This window comes from Diabrotica undecimpunctata, chromosome 7, assembly GCF_040954645.1.
Source record: "Diabrotica undecimpunctata isolate CICGRU chromosome 7, icDiaUnde3, whole genome shotgun sequence".
NCBI lineage: Eukaryota > Metazoa > Arthropoda > Insecta > Coleoptera > Chrysomelidae > Diabrotica > Diabrotica undecimpunctata.
Genome location: NC_092809.1, coordinates 125441936 through 125469402, shown reverse-complemented (window position 1 = coordinate 125469402; position 27467 = coordinate 125441936). Strand labels below are relative to the sequence as shown.

Sequence of the window (27467 nt, the reverse complement as noted above, 5' to 3'; positions counted from 1 at the left end):
GAATGGGTTCTACTCGTAGATGGCAACTCGACCTTGTCTGAATAAGTTCTATATGGCAAGTCAAGTTGCCATCTAGAATCCATTCAGACAAGGTCTGCGGGTCAGCAATAACCCCTATTGGGAGTCTTACATTGCCATGTAGGATATCTGTTAACATCACAACCTATTTTCAACAATATCGTAACACACAACAACTTTTTAAGGGTTTTTACCCAGATATTTAGTGGCTTGGACTCATGTATACTTGGTAATATCACACTAATGATGAACTTTTTAGTTCGTAAACGATCTGTGATGTAGTCCGAAAGGGTCTTTTTAATTATATACTGTTTAAAAAGGATTTTTAAATAAAACTTTTGTGATTCCTGGTATGCCCACTACAAGAATTTCATTTTCCTTGTAGATTTTAAATCGATGAATTTAAGCCGCCTGTTCATAGATAACATCAGACCAAAACAAAATATATGCAGGTAAGTAAAAACGCAGAAATAAGGCAGCCACAAAATATAACAATAGGAGAATACAACATAGAGGGGGTAAAAAACTTTATATACTTGGGATCCCTAGTCACAAACAAAATGCCAAATATATAAAACCCTAATAAGACCGGTACTCACATACGGCTCAGAAACCTGGACACTCACTAAAAAAGAGGAAACGTTGTTAGCCACCTTCAAAAGAAAAATCTTGCGACACATATATAAGGGCACAAAAGAAAACGGAATATGGCGAAGAAGGTACAACTCTGAACTATACAAAATATACCAGGATCCGGATATTATAACATTCATTAAAATTGGACGGCTGCGATGGATAGGACATGTAGAAAGAATGGAAGAAGGCGAAATACCAAACAAAATATTCAAACAGATGCCAGTAGGAAAAAGAACAAGAGGAAGACCGAAGCTGAGATACTTAGAACAAATAGAAAATGATATAACAACCTTAAAAATAAAAAACTGGAGAAAAAAAGCACGAAACAGACCAGAATGGAGAAGAATCCTGGAACAGGACAAGACCCAAAAAGGGTTGTCGAGCCAGTGATGATGATGATGATGATGTCCATAGACAACAGCATACATCGAAGAAGTAAGCCAGCCACAGGACGATGGTCGGTGATTGATTCACCTACTGGAAATTGTAAGTCGTCAGGTGTAAATTTAGGTGCTTAGGTGACGAATTTGGAGAACGGCTCCATCAAGACGTTGCAGACATAAAAAAGCGTTAGGTACCAATGTAATTGAAGTCTTAGTCTGCTGGAAGATTACTGCTGGTAATGAATCTGTGATACTTTAGCGGATAAGTATCGCCACATCTGCCACAATATTTTAGGCAAACGCACCGCGAAGAACATTCTTCTTCTCTTTGTAGTGCCTATCCGTTTCGGATGTTGGCGACCATCATGGCAATCTGTATTTTGCAAACTGCTGCTCTGAGAAGATTTGTGGTTGTTGTATTGAACTACGTACGTAGATTTTTCAGCCTGGAAATCCTTGGCCTTCCTGGTCCTCGTTTTCTTTCTACTTTTCCTTGTAGAATTAATTGCAGCAACCCATATCTTCCGCTGTTCCTCATGATGTGACCGAGGTATTCGATTTTGGCTGTTTTTATTGTGGTTAACAACTCTTTTCCTTTTTGCATTCTTAATAAAACGTCTTGGTTGGTAACGTGGTCGGTATAGGATATCTTCAGGATTCGACGATAAAGGCACATTTCGAAAGCCTCAATTTTCTTGCAGGTAGCGTCTGTGAGAGTCCACGACTCAACTACGTACAACAGTATAGGAAAGATATAACATCTTAGTAATCGGATTTTAATGGAGTAACGTTATAAACGTCACATCTTTATTAATTTATATTTTAATAATTATTTTATTTTAATTTCTTTATTAATTTATTAATTCCTTTACCTTCAGTTGGGACCCTCTTTCTTTTTTTCTTTCTTTTCTCTCTTTTTCTTTCCCGTAGAATAAATATTCGCCCTCTCTCTTTCTGTCCGCTAGTAAATATTCTGTTCTATGTTGATAGAAAAGGAATTACGGAATCTCTTGTTCACCATTATGTAAGCAATTTGATTCCTTATTATGTTTCCTGGTTGATCTTGCGGAGAGACCCAAGTATACAAACGTCTTTGGGGTAGTTTAAAGAACGTATATAGTATTGCAAATTCTTCTTCCTCTACAAATAGTTTTAATCTTTCTTCCCTTTCATTTCTCTTCCCTAGACCAAAATTACTAATTAATTCAATACTTTTCCCTTTACCAATTTTCGCATTTAAGTATAACCCATAATAATAGTTATATCTTCTAGATAGAAGAACATACTAAAATTGATTTATTCCCCTAAAATGCAGAATTTGTCGTAGCAAATAAAGTGTAGGTGATAGAAAAACAAGCTTATTTTCGGCTTTCTGATGATATTGTACATAATGAACAGCATGTTCTATCCTTGTCACAAAAAAAGTTGATTAATAATAATTATTTATAAATAATCTATAAAAAGTAAACCAGCTCCATGAAAAACTCAAAAAAAAATTATTTATAAAAACATTTATTTCTCGACAAATCTGGAACTTTAAAATACTGAGTTTGGTTAGAATTTTGGCGATATGGATATGGTTTAATTTTAAAAGTCCTCGTATTATAACTGTTTGATCTATAACGAATACTTAAACTTACCAAAACGAAACTGCTGTTTATGGTTACAGCATTAGCGGTCCAGCGCTATTTACTGCATATAACTGAAAAAAAAAACATAATATTAATTATAGATTATCGAATTCAAAAGAAATATGACATTCAAGATCATGTACCTGAATAATTATAACAGTTAAAGAAGAATTTATGTATTACGGAGGTTAAATATTATGTTTTCTTGATTATATTGTATACGGTAGAGGCGTGGACGCTAAATGAACAATGCGTAAACAAACTGTAGGCATTTGAAACGGGGGTATGTTAAACGACCTTAAAAATCTACTGAAATATATGTCAAATGAAACAACTACAATATTTGGTATATTTTACACGTACATATATATAACAATTGCTACAATTGATTATGCTAAGAAAGATTCGAGGCAAGTGCAGCATTGGGGCCTGAAGAATAATTTGGTAGAGAAACTAGAGAGAAAATCATTCAGGGTGCCTGAATGAAACAATATGGACAAATAAAAATATTGGAAAAGAAATGAAAAGCAGAATTTACAAAACAATCATTAGACCAATAATGACATGCCCGACAGAAACACGACCTGACACAGAGAGGACAAAATGGATATATGAAACAGCAGAGATGAAAACAGTTAGAAAAATTGTTGGTAAAACACTATGGGACAGAGCTAGAAGTATACACGACTTAAATGCAAGGTGAAGAACATCAAGCACTGGGTAAGAAATAGAAGGGTAGAATGAAACGATCATATAAGCCGAATGACAACAAACAGAGTAGTAAAGACGTCAAGAGACGGTTCACCAATAGGAAAACGATAAGTAGTAAGAAAACAATGGAACAACAACTTACTGAAGGTGCATTGAAAAACAGACAGAGTCATGTCTACATAAAAAAAGAAGAAGAGAAATTAAAGATAATGGTTCAAATGTGCAGTTATATTCAACTATTCAAAATGATGATATCCACCCTTCATTGCGGCGCTGGCACTTGAAGGCGAAAGAAGAATCTTAATATATAAAAATATTAAGAAATTCAAAAATCAAAAGCTACAAAGAAAGAAACCGAATTGTTTAACCCACGACGAAATCCAATAGGAAATAATAACAAGAATTTAAACATTTGCGTGTGGAATGTAAGAAGCATTTCTCATCCTGGAGCATACTCTCATCTGCAGCTCTGTTCATACAAGAAATGCACAAATCAAAATCAGATATCCTTGATTTACCGGAGATGAGTTGGACGCGCTCAGGAATTCTGGAATAAAGAACTACATTACATCGGACACCCTATCCGTCAGCAATTTGGTACCAGATTTATTGTGATCAACAAGATTAAATATAGCGTAATTGACTTCGAGGCTTAAAGGGAGACTTAAAGGGAAGAAGGACGCAGTGTTTAATTTAAGCCTGCTTAGAATAAATATAATGATGACTAGAAAGGAATTGATCAAAAGCAGTGAATCAATGTAAAAAACCGCTATTTCGTGACGCTACCTATGACTCCTCCTTGTGGCGCTTGTTCCGTAACGCTCGCCTCAACATTTTACTATAAAGAAAAAAGTAATACGACGCCAGTATAGAAGCTTCGCTTCAACAATTGTATAAGAAAGCGACTGTTCACCTTAAAAACGCTTTTTGATTTTTGCTGATAGGTCACTGATCAGAAGATATCAAATTTTTACCGTCGAATTTATACAAATTTTAATTATAGTGTATTTTTATGTATGAGAGAGTAATAAAACAATAAATTATGTATGCAAATCCCTAAACGGTTGATACGGGTGACTCAATGAAAAACAGATATTTGTCAACAAGTTTACAGAAGTATATAGGAAAACAATTTTAAATTGAGTATGACCACCAGGTATAAAGGTTGGAGCAGAATAGAATACAATAGTTGTGAGGGTTACTAATCCCTAAATAAGGTTGCCAGTGTCGGAGTGATGGAGGTTAACAGGTACTAATGAATTTGCAAGAAATGTAAGATGTTTATTTTATTGGTTATATATAAGCAATAAAAGTTTAATAAGTGCCTACCTATTTGCAAAATAAAGTTTAATTCTTTAGATAAAATAAAACGTTTTATTTTATCTGAAATGAGTGCATTCCACGAAGTAAGGGTTTCAACAATCAAACATTTAATTCTTTAATTCCAGGAATCTACGACAGTAATTGACTAGATAATTACCTTCTAAACTTTTCCTTTACCTACTAAACTGTAGGAACCCATCTGGGTTTTTCCATTTTGTAGGAAGGTCCAAGTGGCGTATTCAAAATTCTTAACAGTTCACTAAAATTAGGTACTTCAGTTGCAAGGTGCAGTTTATTGTGTATACTAGTGTTATGGAAAATTTGGAAGTGCCGTGTAAACGCCGAAAAATTGGTCCTCTAACAGTTAATGAAAAAACATTAATATTTAATTGTTTTAAATCATTTACAGACAAACGTTTATGTGAAAGTGTTGATGAGACCGTTGAGTTAGTTAGCAGTACACTTGGTGTTGGGAAATCTACGATTTACAGAGTTATTAAAGAAGTGAAATGTGGTAGTTTTCAAATGCCACGTAATGCTCCAGGGAAACCAAAATTTCAAATAGAATATCATTTTAAAGAAGGACTTCGACGGAAAGTGCATGAATTCTTCTTTAGACAAGAATTTCCAACATTGGATAAAGTTCTTGTCTCAGTTCGAGATGATAAGGATTACCCAGAAATGAGTCGAAGTACGTTATGGAAACTTTTAAAAGAAATAGGCTTCCGCTGGAAAAAGAATCCCAGAAAGTCTATTTTATTAGAAAGAAGCGATATTGTCATATGGAGAAGACATTTTCTAAGAACCATAAAGGAAATGAGAAACCAAAAAAGAAAAATATTTTATCTTGATGAAACATGGATCAACGAGGGTCATACACCAAATAAATTTTGGCAGGATGAAACTGTTACAAAGTCAAAGGCACGCTTTTGTAAATAACTTATCTACTGGTTTAAACCCACCATCAGGAAAGGGACGCAGGCTGATAATAGTACACATTGGCAGTTCAGACGGTTTTGTTGAAGGTGGTTTATTAACTTTTGAATCAACTCGTACCGGTGACTACCATGAAGACATGAACGCTGATGTCTTTCAAGAATGGTTCGAACAAATGATAGATCTTCTTCCTAAGAACTGTGTAATAGTAATGGATAATGCAAGTTATCACTCCAGACTTATAGAAGAACTGCCCACAACCAAGTGGTTAAAAAAAGACTTGCAGAATTGGCTGAGTTCAAAAAATATTACGTACCATCCCGGATCTATAAGAAAGGAACTTTATTCGTTGTGTGCCCTTCATAAAGAAAAATTTAAAAAATACGAAATTGATGAAATTGTCAAAAATCATGGAATGACAGTACTTAGATCCCCACCATATCATTGTGAATTAAACCCGATTGAACTGGTATGGGCACAGATAAAGAGTGAAGTTTCAAGAAAAAATACCACTTTTAAAATTCATGATGTTAAACAGTTGTTTTTGGAGGCCGTAAATAATGTAAAACCTGAAAACTGGGAAAAGGCAGTAAATCACACTATTAAAGAAGAGGAAAAAATGTGGAAGCTGGACAATATTGCTGATAAAATGATCGAGCCAGTTATTATAAATCTTGGTTCTGAAAGTTCATCTTCTGAATCTGATTTGGATTTGTAACAAGTAGCTGTAAGTTTTATATTAATATTTTTATTCATCTATTTAACATACCTTAGACGGTTTTAAAAACTCTTTTTCTCTTTTGTAATTTTTAAAAATTAAAAAAAATGTGAATTTTTTAAAACCCTTTTTAATGTAGGCCAGTCAGTTCTAATATAGTGTGTGATAAAAGAGGTCACTTTTGTTTACATACACATAACACTTTATAACACTGAAATAATTCATTTATTTTTTACAATTATTCAAAGTAATTTTTCAATTAATCTTGAGCACGCCCATGGAGTGGGTCGGAGCTACCAGTTAAAATTATGCTAATTACTCTCTCGTTCATAAAAATAAACTATAGAAGTGATTTCGCGAACGTAGCTGACATTCAAAATTAACAGTTTATTTCTCACAAAAAGTGCTTATAAACATTTTTGTTTTTCTCAACTATTTGCTCAATTGTTCGTATGATTTTTAGAGGTTCAGTAGCATTTTCGTCTCTGACGACAAGAGTATAAATAAATTAATTTATATATAACAAAACTAAAGCAAAAAAATTGAAGAAAATTGCTTCATTGGAAGCCGAGAAAATACATTTTTTCACGTATACCGATTTTGAAGTTTGAAATTTAATTTTCTTCAATCTAATTTTTTGATATTTTTCAAGCGCAATACCGATGGTTTTTATTAGTATAATAAATATTATAAATATCTTGATGATATGAAAATTTTTATCGAAAAAGAGCTCGGAAAGAAAAATGTAATGGTTTAAAGATTGCCATCCTGTTGTTTTATAACTTCGTCGCAAATGCCGGTCAATTTTGACCGGTTATATCTCAAAAACCACTACTCGTAATTTAGCTTTTTTTCTTTTAAAAGAAGCGTTTTACCACATCTTTTCTAAGTATGTTTTTTAAATTTAATTTAAGCTAATAGTTACCGAGATATTCTATTAGTTTATAAGCCAAAAAATTGTTTATAATTTTAAAACATTTCTGAGGCCGCCCAAATAATCCGATTTTAATTCCCTAAAATACGTTAGATAGGTAAACAACTTTTTATGAGTAAAAAAATTGGCAAACTTTTGTTTGGTCTAGTTGTTTTTGTGCAAGATTTAAAAAAAATTAATTTAGATTATTATGCGAAATTTGATTGGCTGTTTTATTATAATATAAAGATCTTCTAGACGAATTATTATGAAGGTCCTAAGTGCAATCTACGTGGTTGAAAAATATTAAATAAGAAAATACTTGTTTTTCTCTTTTTTTTTGTATTTACTGCTATTTTGGAGAAAATTAAAACCTTTTTAACCATCCGTATCTCATAGAAAATTCAACTGTCCCTATTTTATTTCATTACAATTTTGCTCCGAAATGAATTATTGTAAAATTATAAGCAAAGAAAGTAAAAAAATCGATGTCTTTAGTAATATTTAAATATTTTAATTTAACTTTAATAAGGTTATCACACAACTTTTTCTGCAAAAATCCGAATGCCACCTTTCACATCCAAATGTACACAGGCCGTTTTTTCACAGATCCTCACTGGTCTAATAGATCGTCACAAATTCTCGTTTTCCCTGATGATATCGTTATGGTGAGCAGAAGTATGAGATACATATTGCAGTGTTTTTAGGAAATTTACGAACGCGGTAAGTTAACTAGGACTTGTAAACAAGGAAAAACCCAAATATATGTTGCTAAAAACCCTAAAAACAAATCCAAATTAACAACTAAACCTTTGAGCCAATCAGATCAAAGCTTTGAAGGCTCGTGGTCTTCAGATCCATCTGAGAAAATCTCGAACGGTAGAGGTCAACATTTGCAAGAACTTAATAAGACCCGTTTTGATATATGGGACTGAAACATAGACTTTATCATAAAACGACGGGAGAATTACTTGGTATCTTTGAGAGAAAACTAATTCCAAAGTTTACTTGAAATTAAGTCTTAATTATTATTTATATTGTTTTTTAAAACATTTAATGTTTTTTATTAACACAAAAATACTTTATCCAAATCATTGCAGTGCAGTCATTTTATTTGCACGTTTTTTACTTGCTTCCTTCAAAAATTATTAAACGAAATACTCTATAAAGTAAAACAATTTTATGCGTGAATTGAATTTTCCTGCATTAATAAGTGAGCACCTCCCAAAATAAAATGCAGGCTACGTCACTGTATACTTTAAACACATCTAATAGAAATAAAAAAATTCTTTGTCTCTCGCTAAACAAAATATCTTAATATAGATATTATTAAAAAAAACCATTTAAAATAAGAAAATATTAAATTACATGTATTTTTGATGGAAGATATCAATTTAAATGTGATAAATGAATTTTATTGTGACAATATAAATGAATAACTTCCTTATTTTTTGCGTGTTATGAATCTCTGGAACCTTGGTATTTAATATAAATAACTAGTTGGGTCTAGAAATCAACAATTAAAAGTATTGTATAAAATAATTAAAGAAAAATCATATTCGTATTTAAATTTATTTAAATAGTTCAATATCGTTTGGCATTAGAGTTGGCTTTGTAAAATATTGAAAAGTTAATTTCAATGCCACTTATTATATAAACATGAAAAAGTTCGATCATGAATGGAAAATTTTAACATCTGCAAAGATTCCTTATCGTATTCAGATACAAAATAAACGAATGTATAAATATGTTTTGTAAAAATGCTTAATTAAGTTTGATAAAAGTTTTAAACTTGTGCACTCGTCTAAAATAATACAGCGTGTTCTGTCATTCTTATTAACCATCAGAACAATCTTGATTGCTCACATGAAACCGGTCACACTGATGGTAATTGACATTTTCAACTGAGGAAGAATATATACACCAGGAATAAATAAACCATGGTGACATTTGTGCGAAATAGAAGAAGAAACTGGTAATCATGCCCTCTTTGAAGGGCTTAATAACATGAGGCGGTTATACACCGCTGGCATAAGACTTATTGGAGGAGTTTAGAAGGAAAAGTTTGGTACAGACATCACACAACTAGATATACCTAAATAAGATAATGTGCAAGCCAATTCAACCAAATATATATATATATATATATATATATATATATATATATATATATATATATATATATATATATATATATATACATATATATATAATATATATAATATATATATATACATATATATACATATATATATAATATATATATATATATATATATATATATATATATATATATATATATATATATATATATATATATATATAGGGTGAGTCACCACTAACGGGACGAAAAATGAGAAGGCCATGGGACCAGATGAAATACCTACAGAAATCTTAAGAATATTAACAAAAAATCATATAGGCACACTAATAGAATTATTTAATGACATTTATTATACGGGAGAGATTCCGAAAGAATGGTTAATATCAATATTTATTCCTACCCAAAAAATCAAACGCAATGAAGTGTGAAGAGCACAGGACAATTAGCTTGATGAACCATATTCTAAAAGTGTTCTTACGAGTGATACACGAACGTATCTATAAAAAGCTAGGTGATAGAATAGCTGAAAACCAATTGGGATTCAGAAAAGGCACCAGAGAAGCATTATTTACTGTACAAACAATAATTGAACGATGTCGAGATGTCAATTGTGACGTATTCATATGTCTAGTCGACTTTGAAAAAGCTTTCGACAAAGTACAACACCGAAGAATGGCAAAAATACTACAGAACACAGAATTAGATGACGAAGACGTGAGAATCATTGCCAATCTATACCGATATCAGAAAGCCATAATACGAATAGACCAACAAAAATAGAAAGAAATACCTATAAATCGTGGAGCATAACAAGGATGTGTGCTTTCACCTTTACTTTTTAATATGTATTCAGAAGAACTGTTTAAAGAGGCATTAGAAGACGTAAATGAAGGGATATTTATTAACTTAGAAGGAGCACTTCTGAATAATTTTAGATACGCAGATGACACAATACTTCTTGCGGACAGCAGAGAAGGACTACAGATCTTGGTTGATAGCATTACTCAATACTGCGAAAGGTATGGAATGGCACTGAATACAAATAAAACAAAAATCATGGTGGTAAGCAAGAACAAGATTGAGGAAGACAGTGTTTATGCTAAAGGAAAACTTTTAGGCAGGGTGTGCACAGATATCAGTACTTGGGTTGCGAACTAAATGAAGAATGGGATAGAAGTACGGGAATAAAACGGCGTATTGAGCTAGCTAGAAGTGCTTTTAATAAGATGAAAGCAATATTATGCAACATCGAAATTAGAACTAGAGTATAGAGATGCTACGTGTTCTTTGTCCTATTGTATGGAGTTGAGGCCTGGACAAATTACAGAGGCGACAGAGAAAAATCTCATTAACTTTGAAATATGGTGCTATCGAAGAATGTGGAAAATATCTTGGACACAACACATAACAAATGCGGAAACGCTACGAAGAATGAAAATAGATAAAGAAATACTCTACACTATAAAGAAAAGAAAAATGAGCTACTTTGGTCACATACTAAAAAACGAGAAATACGAATTGATACGGCTGGTCATACAAGGGAAGGTGGAAGACAAAAGAGGACCGGGGAGAAGACGCACGTACTGGCTGAAGAGTCTGAGACAATGGAGTGGGAAAACGTCAATAGAACGTTTGAGTCAAATAGAACAGATAGAGTCAAATGGCCCATGATAATCGCCAATGTCCTTAGCATTGGGGCACGTTAAGAAGAAGAAGCTTTCCGACGAAATATAACCCAGTATTATCTCCAAAAACTTCAAAACCCACCAAAAGGAGCCAGAAGACAGCATAAGGTGATAAATGTGATGCATACTTATGTTTGGACTGTAATTATATATTTCATAAAAAATAATGAAAACATTTACCTAGTTTTAAGTATATTATGTCAAATTTGTTTACAGTAGTGCCTCGGGTTACATACAGTGTGTAAAAGCCAAATGGAATAAATTCATTATTTAGGTTACTGTACATATTTATAAAAAATCCCGAAACACGTCAAATTTAAATTATAACTTGACATTATTTAACGTGAAAATGCAACCCCTACCTTCAACCCCCTTAGAATGACAGGTACAACCCCCAATTTTTAAAACAGGAAGTATAGGCTTGTGATACATCGTTTGAAAGGTCTTTTCATTCTCCATTCAAAAATGTTGTCGCTTTCAAGTTTATTAAGATTAATTAAGATAAAATAAATTAAAATCATGTGGTTACCGAAATTCGCTAAAATATACTCAAAACTTATTTCCCGTTTAGGTCTTGATAATGAGAAAGTGAACAAAAACCATAGCAATGTGGTTTTTAGATGGTAACCATTAAAAAACTTTAAAGAATTTTCGTGGCAACGTTATTTTAACACGCATTAGTAAATTGTTTTATTTAAGTTGTCAGTATTTTAATTTAAGTAAAAAGTTCGTTCAACTCAATTCTGAAAAATGGTTAGATTAACGGAAATGCATAAAATAACAGTTTTACAAATGATCGGTTACGGAGATAACACCCGAACACAACAGGAAGTAACTCGCCTATTTCATGAGAAATTTCCTAATTTACCGCCTATATCCCAAGGAACAATAAGTCAAATAGAGAAGCAGTTTCGCGAGTTTGGTCATGTAAGGCAGATAAAAAAAGCAGCTGCCAATGCACTGAGTGATAAACTCAAATTAGATGTGTTGCTTGAGTTTCAGGAAAATCCACATACATCGAGTAGACAGGCATCCACTACATTCAATGCTAGCCATACATCGATAGTAAACATATTAAAAGAAAATAAATTGCATCCCTATAAGATGGTACCTACTCAGGAGCTCATGGAAGACGATTTTGATAGGAGAACTTTTTTTTGTGAGCAAATGATGGACATGTTGGATAACAATATTATCCAATTAGAAGACGTTATGTTTTCTAATGAGTGTACTTTTTCACTTAACGGTCATGCTAATCGGCAAAATTGCCGCTACTGGACCACGGAAAATTCTCACTGGATGAGAGAAGAACACACTCAATACACTCAAAAGGTTAATGTTTGGGCAGGGATTGTAGGAAACAATATCATTGATTCCTTTTTCATTGAGGGCAACTTGAATGGCAACAATTATTTAGCACTACTTCAAAATGATGTCATTCCAACGTTGGCAAATTTATATCCTGATCCAGGAAACCCTCAAGTTCCAGCGAATACGATATGGTTTCAGCAGGATGGAGCACCACCACATTACCAACTTAATGTCTGGCAGTACCTCGATACAATATTTCCCAATCGGTGGATAGGGAGGCGAGGATCGATTGAATGGCCAGCGCGATCACCTGATCTTACATTATTAGATTTCGTTTTATGGGGATATGTGAAGAGCCATGTGTACAAAACTAAACCTTCTGATTTAAATGACTTAAAAGAACGAATAACGCTTGCGATTAGGTCGATCACGCCGGTTATTTTAAATAATGTTAGAAGACAGTTTTATTTGAGATTATAATGTTGCCAAGACGTTTGCGGTGAACATTTTGAACATCTACTTCATTAACAATTATAGTTCTTTTTCGTGTTCTACATTTTATTACGTTTTGCATTACATTTTAGTTTTTGATTGTATTGTAGCGAATTTCGGTAACCGCATGATTTTAATTTATTTTATCTTAATTAATCTTAATAAACTTGAAAGCGACAACATTTTTGAATGGAGAATGAAAAGACCTTTCATACGATATATCACAAGCCTATACTTCCTATTTTAAAAATTGGGGGTTGTACCTGTCATTCTAAGGGGGTTGAAGGTAGGGGTTGCCTTTTCACGTTAAAGAGTGTCAAGTTATAATTTAAATTTGACGTGTTTCGGGATTTTTTATAAATATGTACAGTAACCTAAATAATGAATTTATTCCATTTGGCTTTTACACACTGTATGTGTAACACCGTTTTTTAACTTCAATTCAATAAAGTTTTTTATTATACCGTAAAATTTATTATATTTAAGTTATTTAACAGGTCATTTTATTTCATTCAATCGAAAACTTGGTAAAAATTAAATTCAGGCACTAATGGGTTAAATATTACGATGTTTCTCAATAAAAGTGTGAAAATTATTAGTTAACTTTAGACTTATAAAACTTATACAAACTCTACATATTTTTAAAAACATTTATTTAAAAATGCTAGAATAATAGGATACTCCAATTAAAAACAAAATTTTAGTTTATTTCGTTGTTCCAACTGACCCTGTATAATAAGATATATGATTTGAAATATGAAAACATTTTTTTATATACTCCTTAAAATAATAAGGTATAACATTCCGCAGCTATTGTACAAAGAAAAACTGATCGCGGATCTGGTAGATGCCAGATATATTGTTAAAGACTAGTAAAAACTGGAAAGTAGGGAAACTTTTTCATCATCAACCTCGATTTATGATGCTACCTACACACAAAGAAGAAGATTACTTAGTTTATGATGTTTAAAGGAAAATCCAGCTAATTGTCTTGCCAAAATAATCTTATCTATTTTATATTTTGAGTTTCTGTAAACTCTAGTAACTGTAATTGTGTAAAAGTGACCTTCTGGTATAAAATTTGGCGCAGCAATAAGCGTCGCAAATAATTTATTAAATTGGGCCAAATTTTATATAAGACAGTTCGTTATAATACGCACTCCTAGTATGAAGTAAATCAGTAAATCGATGCTTTATTAACTCATGAAAGTTCAAAGGTCTTAGGATAAATGTTTCACCCATAAATTCAACTGCGTAATAAAAAATGTTTTGAATAACCACCGAAAGAAATAATTCGGCCTATTTATCGATTTTACCATAAAAATAGTTCACATTAAATCCTCTAGCACATATAGGTACATCAAAAACTAATACTCACTGGTAAAAGCGCACCGATAAAACTTTTTTCACCGCAAAAGTACTGCACTCCATTAAAAGATTATTTCCGTTTATGCACTTAGTCTTTTACCCTTCAACAAGTAAAATAATGTCCGACATTCGTTGATAAACAAGAAGTTTATCAAAGTTGGTTCGTTATACGGCGACGTTTGAACCTCGCACTCTTTGATCAGATCAGGAAGGTTCACTCTTCGTAATGTGACTGAGCACTTCACTTACTATGTACTTCATTGAGCGTTTAGACACGTTTTATAAGAACATTTACCAGCGGCGTCACAGGGGTTTGTAAGTGCCAACCTTACGACGATGAGAAAATAAACGATTACGCAAATATTTGTGTATTGGTTGAGCAATTTTCTTATTGATGTTTCCGTTTACAATTTTACTATCTTGGTAGTTGGAAAAATATTTGTTATCTCCAAAATTATTGATAAGGTAATCAGTATGTAGTTTAGAGGATTTTGCACGACTGATATGTTTTGTCTAATAGTAAAACATACTATTACAATATGTGTACATATTTACAAGGATTTTTCACGGCTTAAAGGTCTTTCGACTTTATTTATTGAGATATACCACATCAATTATAATAGGTTATTAGTGGTTATACAGTAGTTTATATATTATACAGTTGTGGTTTACACCATACAATATAAAGGGGCGAAAATCTTTATCGATAAGAAAATTATTTCTCTGTGCCACTTTTTATTTTGCAAGCAAAGTTGTTGATCGAAATAAACCAGAAGTCAACAATATTTTTTACAGGAAGTAAACCAAAACATGTTTTTATACATATTCACGAAACCGTTGTCAAAATTAGTGTATCTATCGTCGTTTGCGAGTTATACCATTTTTATTAACTTTATCAAAACCAATGTTTACAATGTTTGCATTAAAATACAACACTAACATTAACAAACACAGTGATAACAAATAAACTAAATGAAATTGTAACACTAGCAGAAGAACAACAAAGTTTTAGGTCGGGAAGATCATAAAACATATAAACCTGTTAGAGATTATTTTAGAACATACTAAATTTTCACCTAAATTTACCGTAAAAAATACAATCGAACTAGTTAATAAAATACAACATTTTCAATTACCTAACAACTCCAGATTAATTTCATTTGACGTAAAAACATTTTTTCGTAGTATCTCTCCTACAGAAACTTTTGTTCTAGCAAAAAATCTTTTAGACCACAATATTACAAATAAAATCATTACATCTGAAATTTTACATGTTCTTGAAATTTGCATAAAACAGGACTACTTTGAATTTAATAATCAAATATATACAAATAACAGTGCAGGACTTATAATAGGTAATCCTCTAAGCCCATTGCTATCAGATATTTTTATGGATCATCTAGAGACAAAGATTTCAAAACATTCCATATTCAAACAGTTTTTATATTGGTGGAGATACGTAGACGACGTACTGGTATGTTCCACAGGAACTAACAGGCAACTTGACCAATTTTTATCGTATATTAATTTACTCCATAGTCATATTGAATTTACAATAGAAACAGAACAAAATCAATCCATAAATTTTATAGATTTAAAAATTATCGGACTTAAAACAAACATGAGTTCTCCGTATCCTACACAGCATAAATTGGCTGCTTACCATAGAATGTTACATAGATTAATAAAAATTCTGATCTCAAAACACAACTATGAGATATAATTAAACATCATTAAGCAAATTGCAGTAAACAATGGGTACAACGAATAAATAATAAATACAATTTTAAATCAAAAACTACGTAAGAAAGTCCTAAAATTAGTATTTCCACCACCAGAAAAAAACCCAGTACCTTCTGCTCAATTACATATTATATCAACAAAAATAGCCAAACAAATAAAAAAGAAAGAAATAACATCAGCTTTTAGAACAAACAACAACTTGGGCGAATTTATTAAAAATAACAAGAGCCAAAAGAAAAAGCACTTAGTGGTGTATACAAACTTAAATATTGCGACTGCCCAAAAACTTACATCGGTCAAACCGGTAAAACTTTTATCAAACGTATAGCAGAACATAAAAGGGTTTTCAATCATAGAAAAACAATTTTTACGTACGCACTTCACCTTCTAGACCAGAATCATTCTTTTAATGACGAATTTCAAATTCTTTACATCCAAAATAAATTCTAATAAAGATAGCCTTGGGCTATCTTCATTAGAATTTATGGAAATCAACAAATTAAAAAATACAGACATAATTCTGAATGACCAACTTTTTTTTTTGTTATTGGCTTTAGGGTAAATACCCACATAGCCAGACACAATTTTTAAAAACAAATACAATACAAAGATAACACAGGGATTACACTCTTCTCACCCAGGGGCCGATTGGGGCATTTTTATAAATGATAAAAGGTAGGCCTCGGACAGATAGGTATACATACGTTAAGGAAAGACATCAGGTATCAACAAAGGTGGTTATATTTGTATATTCGTTGTTCTGACGAAAGACGGCAAACAATCGTAAATTTCTTTTCTGTCTAAATCAAGAAGATGCAGTATATTATATGGGATTTCAATGTTTAATTTTAAAAGTTTTCTGAAAAGCTCATTAAATTGAGCTCTATATTTTAAACAATCAAAAAAGATGTGGTCCAGGTCACCGATTTTATTACAGGCTTCACAAAGATCACTCTCAAGTACTTTTATTTTAAATAAATGTGCTGGATAACATGCGTTCGACTGTAATCGTTCTACCAAGGTTTTCTCGTTAATTTGGTTTCAAGTTTGGTGTAACGTGTTGGATTTGTAAAGCTGCACTCTTACCATAAATAGGACTATTTCTTCATCATTCTCTGTTTTGCTATGATTATTTGTTCATCTGTGGTTAATTCGTAATTTATTTGTTCCCCATTACTATGCTTTCTTTGGCAATTTGATCTGCAATTTCATTGTTTGTTATTCCTGCGTGTGCTTTGACCCAGAAGAATTTTATATATTTATTTTGATCTTGCAAATGTTCTCGCAAATGTTCTTGCAAGTATTGCTTTTATGCTAAAAATAATGTCATTGGTGGTGTTTGAGTTTGATTTTAAAATTTTAAGAACGAAAAGTGAATCGGAAAAGATTATAGCATTCTGATCCTCTTCCTGGTGAACATATTCTAGTGCTTTTAGAATTGCTATTGCCTCAGCTGTGAAAATAGATGTGTGTGTTTAACTTATATTTTTTCTGTATACGTTTAGGTATTACGAAAGCGCAACCTGTACCATCGGTGTTATTTGATCCATCAGTGTATATAGTGACGTAGTTTGGATGTTCCTCTAAAATTTGATTTATGACTATACTATTAAATGATGCTTTGAACTCCGAATAAAGGGGTAAGGCATAATTCTAAATGACCAACTTGAGACAACCAATTCTCCCCTCCTCAACCTACTCAGCTAAAGACTATAAAGTGTAAACACATGCCAAAAAAAATCACTTAAGAAAGGCACGCTACCGAAACAGCTGTGGTGTTAAGAATATATAATAATTTTGAGGAAAATGTTTTATTGTTATATTTTTAAGTTTAAGTTTAAATTAAATTAAATTTTATTTATATTTTCCAAAGTTGGATTGAATAGTGTTAATTGCGGTGAGTTCGTTTTTTTTTCGAGGAAAACACACGATTTGAATTTTCAAGTAGAAAATTCTAGTCCTGTTACTTTGGACGTGAGAAAGTCATAAGTTATTGTAGAATTGTATGTTGTACGATGAAAAAGTCACATTTATTTGACAACAATGGACTCGTCAAAAGCAACTGTCAGAATACAAAATGAGCTTACTGAGAACTCTTCAATAATTAAAGGATTAAAGCAAGGGGGCGGGTTGGCATCGACCCTGTTCAACCTGACTCCAAGTATGTGATAAGACAGTTAAATATAGGAAGAGCCTCCTAACAAACAAATCAATATAGATTGCCGTCTATGATGATGACATCATCATTATGGCTCGCAGAACGGAAGAGGCGGCAGAAATATATTCACAGTGTTAAAAACAGAGGCAAAAGAGATCGGACTAGAAACAAATATCCAAAAGACAAAAAGGATAACACAGGAAAGAGCTAGGGGAAATAGACGCACAGTTGAATTAGAGGACAATATTGAAGATGTAGAAAATTTAGAATAAAGAATATGTAGTACAGGGAAACAAAGCGTATTTTTCGCCCGCCCATGTGTTTGGCTCCAAAAACACACCATGGAGATCGGAAATCAAAACAAAAACAAAACAAAACTATGTCTATCAGACCAATTGTATGTTACGGATGCGAGACATAGGTAATAACAGAAAACACAAAAAGAAAGCTGAAAGTCTTTAAAAAAAAGTCTAAGGAAGAAATTTGGACCTATTGACGAAAACGGAGTATGAAGATCCAGATACAACCATGAACTCTACCAACTGTTCAAAGAGACACCGACCTCAGAATTCGTTAAACTTCAGAGACTTCGCTGAGCTGGTCATGTAGTAAGAATGGAGACAGAAAGATTGCCGAAAAGAGCCCTAGATAGTAAAATGCAGGGCGCAAGACCACGGAAGGCCACGGAAAAGATAGGTGGATGAATTGGTAGCTGATGCGCCAAATTTGCTAGACGTAAGAACCTGGAAGAGATCGGCGCGGGACCGGCAAGGTTGGGGACATAATTTGGAGGCTTGATTTGGGCTATAACGCCATTGGAGATGTAATTCTTTATACTATACTTCTTTTGAACATTACTGATAGCGCAATTTTTATGACACAACTCATTTGCGTTTTATGTTCTGAGACCAGAACATTTTATAAAATGTTCGATTTTATAATTTTTCTGGTTTGAACAGTCAACATAAAGACCGCTATAATCTTCTGTCATAAAACTGCGCTCTCAAGCATTTCCAAATCCAGTATAAAATGCTTCCTAAATCCATTTGTTCCGAGCTCTTTTGGCTTCCTCTTCCCTTATTCCTTTCAATTTTGAGGTCTTTTTTTATCGTGGTGTTTATTTTTGTGATTAGCATATTATACAAGATTGCTACTTGCGAATATTACTTCCTTAAATCTTCAATATTTACACTATAGTTTTCGTGGTTTATATTATTTTTGTCGCCTTCGGCATGTTTTGAGCTTGTGTTAAAGATATATTTTGATATAAGATTTATATAATATTTTTGAACTGTTCATATATTTGTTAACAATTTTATTGGAAACAGTAATTAAATAAAACCAAAGAATGAAAATTGGCTCCTCGTATATAGCATTTTTCATATAAAAATGCTTGCACGTCACAATTTCTATAAAGTGATGTCACTTATATTTCAAAATTTCCAGAACATCAACCTTAGAGTTCAAATTTTCCTAACACAGCTAATAATACGAAACCCATACGGAACTGCTCGATCTTTCATACATGGTTCATACGCGTCAACATGGTGTAATAATCAGAAAAATAAAATCATCATTATATTGGAAATTTTAGAATTATATTGATTTAATAACCAAAAACATTTGTTATTATTAATATTATAAATTTTATGAAATAAATCTTTAAGTCTAATATTCAGACAGTTCAGCGTGTGGCATAAGTGTATAAAGTGTTGCCGGTTTTTTAGAGTAAGAGTTTTGTTTATGTTTTGATTTATTGCACAATTTGATCATAATATAATATATATTAATAAATTGTATTTGTAAATACATATTAAATTTAGATTAATAGCTTTAAAAACTAATTATTGTTGTGTATTGTGATTGTGCTATGCCAAAACAAATAAATAGTCTGTAGAAAGTTGATAAGCTTTCATATAAGATAGATTATTTTGAACAAGAAATAATGACAGGGCGTTTTTACTATTAAAGCCCTAAAAGAGGTAAGTTTAAAATTTAGAATATATAATTTTGTATTAAAATGTTTTCTAATGGATTTTAGTGTGTTGCAGCAGTCTTAAAACTAAGTGTACTGTTAATATAATAGTTTGACAAATAGTTGACATTTTAAAAATTCCTCACTTACTAAATATTCTGATGTTTTGGCAACGTTGTGGGGTTCTGACGTCGTAAATCTTAAATGGCGTGCAAGCATTTTTATATGAAAAATACTATAGACGTAGGTACATTCAAAAGTAAGCTGGAACAAGCTGGCTGGCATTGTTTATAATTCCACCGTATACGAAATCCTATTAATACAATGTCAAAGGATTCATAGTCTGGAGTTGATAACTAGAAATGCCAGTATCTCTGTTTAATCAAATTTTTTATATTTGTTTTGCTTCGAGAGCATGGATTTTCATGCCGGATAATCTTTCAGTGGCGTACAAGATATTTTACAAATAAAATCATTGGATCTAAGAAAATGTAATAATCACATAACAGTGCGGAATAATTATTAGATGCAGAAATAAATAAGAGAAAAAAAAAGCTATCGATGACCTAGAAGAAGAATGGGATTATATTCACACAGTCATTATAGAAGCAAGAGACCCAATTATTAGGAAAACAGAAATTAAGAGGAAAAAATACTAGTTTGATAAATACTACAAGCCAGCCATAAACCGGATAAAAAAGCAAAAATATAAAAACACAGATAAAATAAAGCAGACTGTAATACTAAAATGATAAAAAGAAAGAAGCAAAACCAATATCTAGACAAAACAATAAATGAACTGGAAAAACAGCTAGAAATAACACAAGAAAATAATAAAAACGAAGATCACAATGTTTATAGTCGAGTCCATCGATATTTCGTCCGTCGGCAAATTCAAACAGATAATATTTGTATGTTATGAAATTCGAGTAACCGATGTCCAGGGACGTATCGCGATATTGGTTGTTTCACCGACACAAATTTTTTGATACAAGTATTAAATCATAAAATAACAATGTGTAATATGAATATTATAGTCAAAGAGCAGAAAATCTGATTTTGGAAAAACAAGCAAAACGTTATATTTCTTTGTTTTTAAATGGTTAAAAGTGAAACGTAAAAAAAATTATCACTCTACCATCCTGTCGGAAAAAATACTAGCTGATATTACGGCATCTTCTATGCCATACAATTTTAAGATATCTACGTCATATGTCTTTTGTATGTATAGTTATTGGTATATACTATATATCAATAACGTATGACGTAAATATATTAAAATTATACGACATATCATAAGTGCCTGAAATATATAAGAAGCGTTGAAAATCCCCATTAGCGTTTAACGATGACGTACATAGACGAAACTGTGGAAAAGTATTTTACATTTAAGAAAATATTGTTTTAAACAAAGTTAGCAATTTATAATGAAAAACTGAGTTGTTTTAACTGAAACTCCTGCAGGCGAGCTCTCATCATGATCACTATCCACCAGATTAATAATAAGTTGTCCACTGTTTGAAAATAATTGTCCTAGTCTTCTGTACTCATTTTCTTCTTTCCCTACACGGTTTACTGCTTTTTTCCAGTCGGCACTTGTAATCTCTGATAGTTCATATCGAATTAAATCGACTACTTTTGCGTCAAATTTTGAAAAACTATTTTTCCTCCGAATCCGTTTTTTTACTTGTCCCCAAATAAGTTCGATAGGATTGAATATGCAAAAATAAGGTGGTAACCTCAAAATATTGGGGCCATGTTGTATTGCAATAGTGTCCAGTATATATTGTTTCTTATAAGTTTTAGTACGAAGCACTTCAAGTAACTATTTCTTATTATAGTTGTCTTCAAAATACAAATCATTTTCTGAGAGGCAATCTTTTAGTTGCTGTTTTGAAAATGAACTGTTGGGAATTTTTTTGAGAAGCCTTGAGTGGTAGCTAGCATTGTCCATAACTATCACACTGCCCGGTGTTATATTGGGAAGTAGTGTATTTTTAAACCACTCTTCGAATATAGTAGAATTCATATTCTGATGATAATCTACACTACACTTTTCTATTTTTAGGGTGCCTATTGGTCTATTTGGGTGCCAAATGAGTTAATGCTTTTCCGCAAAGCATTAACTCATTTGGCACCCAACCATTTGCAGATCCACAGTGCACAATAATCATCCGAGAACCTTTATTCGGAGATACTCCTTTCAACTGACACCCAAGTGAACCATCAGTCCAACCCTTACTAGCGGTATGATGCATGTCATACCATGTCTCGTCTAAATAATAAAAAGTCCGCTGTTGGTCTCGATATTCTTGAATTTTTTTAAATAATCTAAACGCCAGTGTACTATCCTCTTACTTTCCATAATAGTCACTCGTTTATCAACGATTTTGTTTTTTCAGTCGTCTACGTAAAGTGGTTTTAGAGCAGTTTCTTCCCATCGCAACAAGCTTGGTGTATATAATATCAATTGTTGGTATTACATTTTTTTTTGTATTCCTCGTAAACCAAATTCCTTAACATTTAGCAGTCACTTGTTTTATTATTAGTTATGTTTTATATAATTTATATAATAATATATTAATTTGTTTAGGTGTTCCAGCATCCCATCTCGTTTTTCTCTTTTTAACACCACTTTTCACGATGTCGCGCATGGTAGAATTCGGAATTCCTGTTAGAAAGGCCGTTTTTCTTTCTTTTACTGCCTTTACAACTATTTTCAGGATCATTTTGAAGATTTTTGTAAACGTTCATACAAATTCTCTTAGATTGTTCATTCAAAACACTTTCTCTACTACTACTTGGGTTCTCTTGCTCCCATGCACGAAAAACTGTAGGTGATTTTTTTCATGGTCTAAACATTTTCTTTATACACAAATAGACAGTTAAAAAAACAAACAACAAAAAAATACTACAATTATTATAACTACTCACAACAAAATTTTAACACAACTCAAAATTAAAGCAATGCACAATGCACATCTATCTATAAACAAGCTAGTTGCAAAGATATAACCATGGACGTTTAAACACAGGCTAGGACCCACGCAAGTTTGTAAAGCCAGAGTTATGATGATGATATAATCATTTGATTATTATTATTTCGTAATATTTTTTCTTCTTTCTTTCTGTTTCTACCTGCCATTTTTTCACTTTATTATGGACATTAATGGTGTGGTATCTCTTCCGAAGTTATTAAATTTCTAAGCATTTTGGTGACATGCTGTTTTCTTTAGCGTCTCTGAACTTTTTTCTAATGATTTTATTGATTCGTTTGTATTCTATTGGGTTTGTTTCATATTTTCATCTTTCGTTCATGGGGTCCATAATTTTGTAAACCCAATGTCTTTTTCTTGTATCTTTGATATTTTCGTTTTTAGGGCAGTCAATGTTAATTCAATGTCTGTCTGTACCATGTTCTCTATTATTTCTATTTCTTTCTCAACCTTGGCACTTATTTTTTTTCCTTTCAGTTGCAAAATGTCTATCTTTCTTGTCACTTTTTCTGTTTTAACTTTCAGAAATCTTTTTAGTCTAAAATGCATTATAATTGGATTATGATTTAGTAGATTTTGTGTTGTTTTAAGTTACACCTGGTTTAAGCTACACCAAAGGAAACTGTACACCTGGAAATCTCCACAGGATTCTGTGGGATGGATTGTAAGAAATCAGATTGATTACATGCTAGTAAATAAGAGGTATAGGAACAGCTGTACATCTGTCAAAACATACCCAGGGCAGACATAAATTCTGATCATGTACCAGTTGTAGGTAATTTCAAAGTCAGAATGAAAAAGGTTACAAGTAAGTCTATAAAGAAGTATGATGTTAGAAAACTAAAAGATCCCAATGTTTTACTGAAGGTGAGTGAAAACCTCAATACAAAGGTGCTAAAATGCAAAAATGCAGGAACTATAGAGGAAAGTCTGACCATCATACAAGAAACAGTGAGAGAAATTAAAGAACAACACCTAAAGAAAGATACAGAAAAACGGAAATCGTGGATGACCGATGAAATATTTGAACTTATGGATCAGAGAAAAAGAACAAAGAAAATCTCCAAGAATACATACCATCGTCAGAAGAAAAATAAGAGAAGCCAAAGAGAAACAAAAAAACAGAACAATGCCAAGAAATAACAAAAAAACAAAACAATCTTGCCATAACCAAAGAAGATAAAAAGAAAGTATGAGAAGAATACTTGGAGAAGCTTTTCCATGACCTTAGAATAATACAAGAGCTCATCATTGAAGAAAATTCAGGTCCCGAAATCCTACCAGAAGAAATAACGGCAGACGTCAGACAAATGAAAGATGGAAAGGCACCGGAACTTGATGAAATTCCTGCAAAACTGTTGAAGCTATTAGACGCAGAACAAAGAAAAATAATAACTGAAATATTTAATAAAATATACAAGGCAGGAAAAATACCAGTAGAGTGGCTCAAACCGGAGTTCGTACCATTGCCCAAAAAAACAGGAGCAAAGTTTGTAAAGATTATAGGACCATAAGCCTAATGAGCCATCTGCTGAAGCTGTTTTTAAAAGTTATCCACAAAAAAATTTACCGGAAATGCGAGGAACAAATTGCGCCTAATCAGTTTGGATTTGTAAACGCCGTTGGTCCGAGCGAAGCTTTATTTAACGTGTAGGTATTGTTTCAGAAATGCAGAGATTAGAGATGTCAGCTGTAATGTTTTTGCATGCCTGATTGACTACAAAAAGGCTTTCGATAGAGTCAGACATGAACAAATGATGGAAGTGCTGAAGAGGACAGGGATTGACGGAAAAGACTTAAAAATAATAGCTAACCTGTATTGGAATCAATCAGCAGTACTCCGAATAGATGGAGAATATACAGATCAGGTCAAAATCTTAAGGGGAGTGAGACAGGGGTGCATAATTTCACCACTGATATTCAATCTGTATTCGGAGTACATTTTTGAAGAGGCTCTAAAAGATATTGATGAAGGGATCTCAATAAATGGAGTCAAGCTCAATAACCTGCGGTATGCAGATGATACAATAGTGTTTTCCAATACCATAGAAGGGCTGCAAAACTTAATGAACAAAATAACGGAAACAAGTAGAACATATGGACTGGATATAAACACCAGCAAAACCAAGCTAATGATCATCAGCAAGGAAAACATAACTGGAGCAAATCTGTATGTAAACCAAATGAGAATTGGACGTGTCTCACAATACAACTACTTGGGAACTATAATTAATGAGTCAATACCCAAAAGATTAAATGTCGTATCGGAAAGGCAAAAAGTGCATTCTTGACGATGAGTTCTGTGTTCAAGAGCCATGACACAAAGCCTCACCCTAGACACAAAAATAAGGCTCCTTAAATGTTATGTGTACTCAGTACTTCTGTACGGAGTAGAAACGTGGACATTGAAGGCGGAAACTCTATCAAAACTTCAGGCTTTTGAGCTATGGTCATACAGAAGGATCCTGAAGATACCATGGACAGACAAAGTCACCAATTAAGAAGTACTGCGGAGGATCAACACAACTGCGGATTTGGTCAACATCGTGAAGAGCCGTAAGCTGCAGTACTTGGGACATATAATGAGAAATCAAGGCAGATACGAGCTACTTCAATGCATTTTGCAAGGTAAAATTGAAGGAAAAAGGACCCCAGGACGAAGAAGAATATCCTGGCTTGCTAACCTGAGAGCATGGTATAGAAAGACCTCAACACAGCTATTTCGTATAGCAACCAACAAAGTCATCATAGCCAGGATGATCGCCAACGTTCGGAACGGACAGGCACCCTAAGAAGAAGAAGATTTTGTGTACTTCTTAAAGTTGTGATGAAGCAAAATGAAGTCAATTTTATTCCTAACAATTATATCTTCTCTGTTGCAGGTGATTTCTGAGTGCATAGCCTTTCCGGATGTTTGAAGAAGGTGTTGACTATTATAAGATTGTTCGCTACGCAGAATTATACAAGTCCATCATCCCTATTGTTTCTAGTATCGCGACCTTATGCTCCTATGTTGTTTCCTTCAGCACCACGACCAATTTTGGCGTTAGAAGTCACCCATGATAATTTTTATCTCACCTGTTTTATCAGTCGCACTATTTAACCTATTTTGTTATAAAATTTTTCGATTTATTGCTCTGACTTGTCACTTTTTGAAACATAGACCTGAATAACATTTAGCTTTCTGAGGGTTGTTTGTAATTTCAACGTTGATACTTTATTATTTAGAGGGACGAAGTCTGTGACTGACTGCGGAATTTTGTTAGAAACTAATATAGCCGTCCCATATTTATGTTTGGGATGCTGAATAATAGATGTATACATCTTTTGTTTTTTATTTTCCTCAACCAGACCATTTTACTTTACTCTTCCCCAAGATGTCATATTTTTATTCTTCTCATCTCGACTTCGCTGTTTGCAAGTTTTCCGGATATAAATAAGCTTCGTAGGTTCCAGGTGGCAATGCGTATCTTCCTGTCATATATTTGAATTCTTCCTTCACTTCCTTGAATCTCAATGGTAGTTGACGGAGGGATTCTTCGCACCCTCTCCCTATTTAAGGAAGGCCCCGAACTGAGAACCGTCTTCTTATTTCCGTCTGCAAATTTTTAATTTTGAGAAATATAATAGGGTGGTTTACCGTTGTCTCACCCATCGCAGTACTACAAGCATTCAAACTGTTCCAATCATGCTGGTGGTAGTCCAGTTTTAAGTCGAGCCAGGATTATTTCCTTAAGTTAGTACTGATGACTGCTATCCTTTACTAGGGAGAGATAGGAAATAGGTACCTAGATTTCTCTCCGTAAGTAATTGAGAGCAAAGCCTGGCTCGCGTGGGCAAAGTCGCTTCCCTGAAGTAGGCCTATTCTCTACTGGGTTTATATTTTTTCTGAGACATTCCCACAATTATTGTGATTAAAATTATATTTATTGACGTTTCTACTTAAAGTCTGGAAAATTAAAGACGAAAGGACTAGAAAGTACCGTTAATAAATCATATAATATTGAAATAATATATATTCAAATTATTATTGAGAAATATGTTCTCCAGAAATAATGTAGCAATTGGATAAGTTGAGTATAGGTGGAGTATGATCTACCATAGTATGGATTTTTAAATACCAGTTCTTATTCCTGAGAGAATTGTACCAACATAGGTATCTCTTCGTTAATTCCTTTTTTACCAAGCCAAAAGATTTAATTACTTTACCTATATGTGCTAAAAACTGCTCTTTTTAATATATATGTATATACACATTCAGTATGCGTGCTTATAAAAAAAGATCCTCAGCAAAAATAAACAGATAAGTATTTTAAATTATTTTTTTATTATTATGTTTAATTATTATGTTAATGTTGTTGTATAT

The 27467-nt window shown here is 32.6% G+C and overlaps 1 protein-coding gene across 4 annotated transcripts in view; it reads right to left on the bottom strand.

Annotated features, from left to right (window-relative positions):
• Window positions 1-27467, bottom strand: part of LOC140445782 (uncharacterized) — a 283762-nt gene that overhangs the window by 103994 nt on the left and 152301 nt on the right. For 2 of the 4 annotated variants that reach the window (XM_072538120.1, XM_072538123.1), the window contains one exon: window positions 2678-2739. The gene's annotated coding sequence lies outside the window, so the exon portion shown is untranslated. Of the gene's footprint in view, window positions 1-2677; window positions 2740-14239; window positions 14595-20255; window positions 20328-27467 lie in introns of those variants that run through there. The other 2 variants (XM_072538124.1, XM_072538121.1) reach the window with 2 other exon arrangements.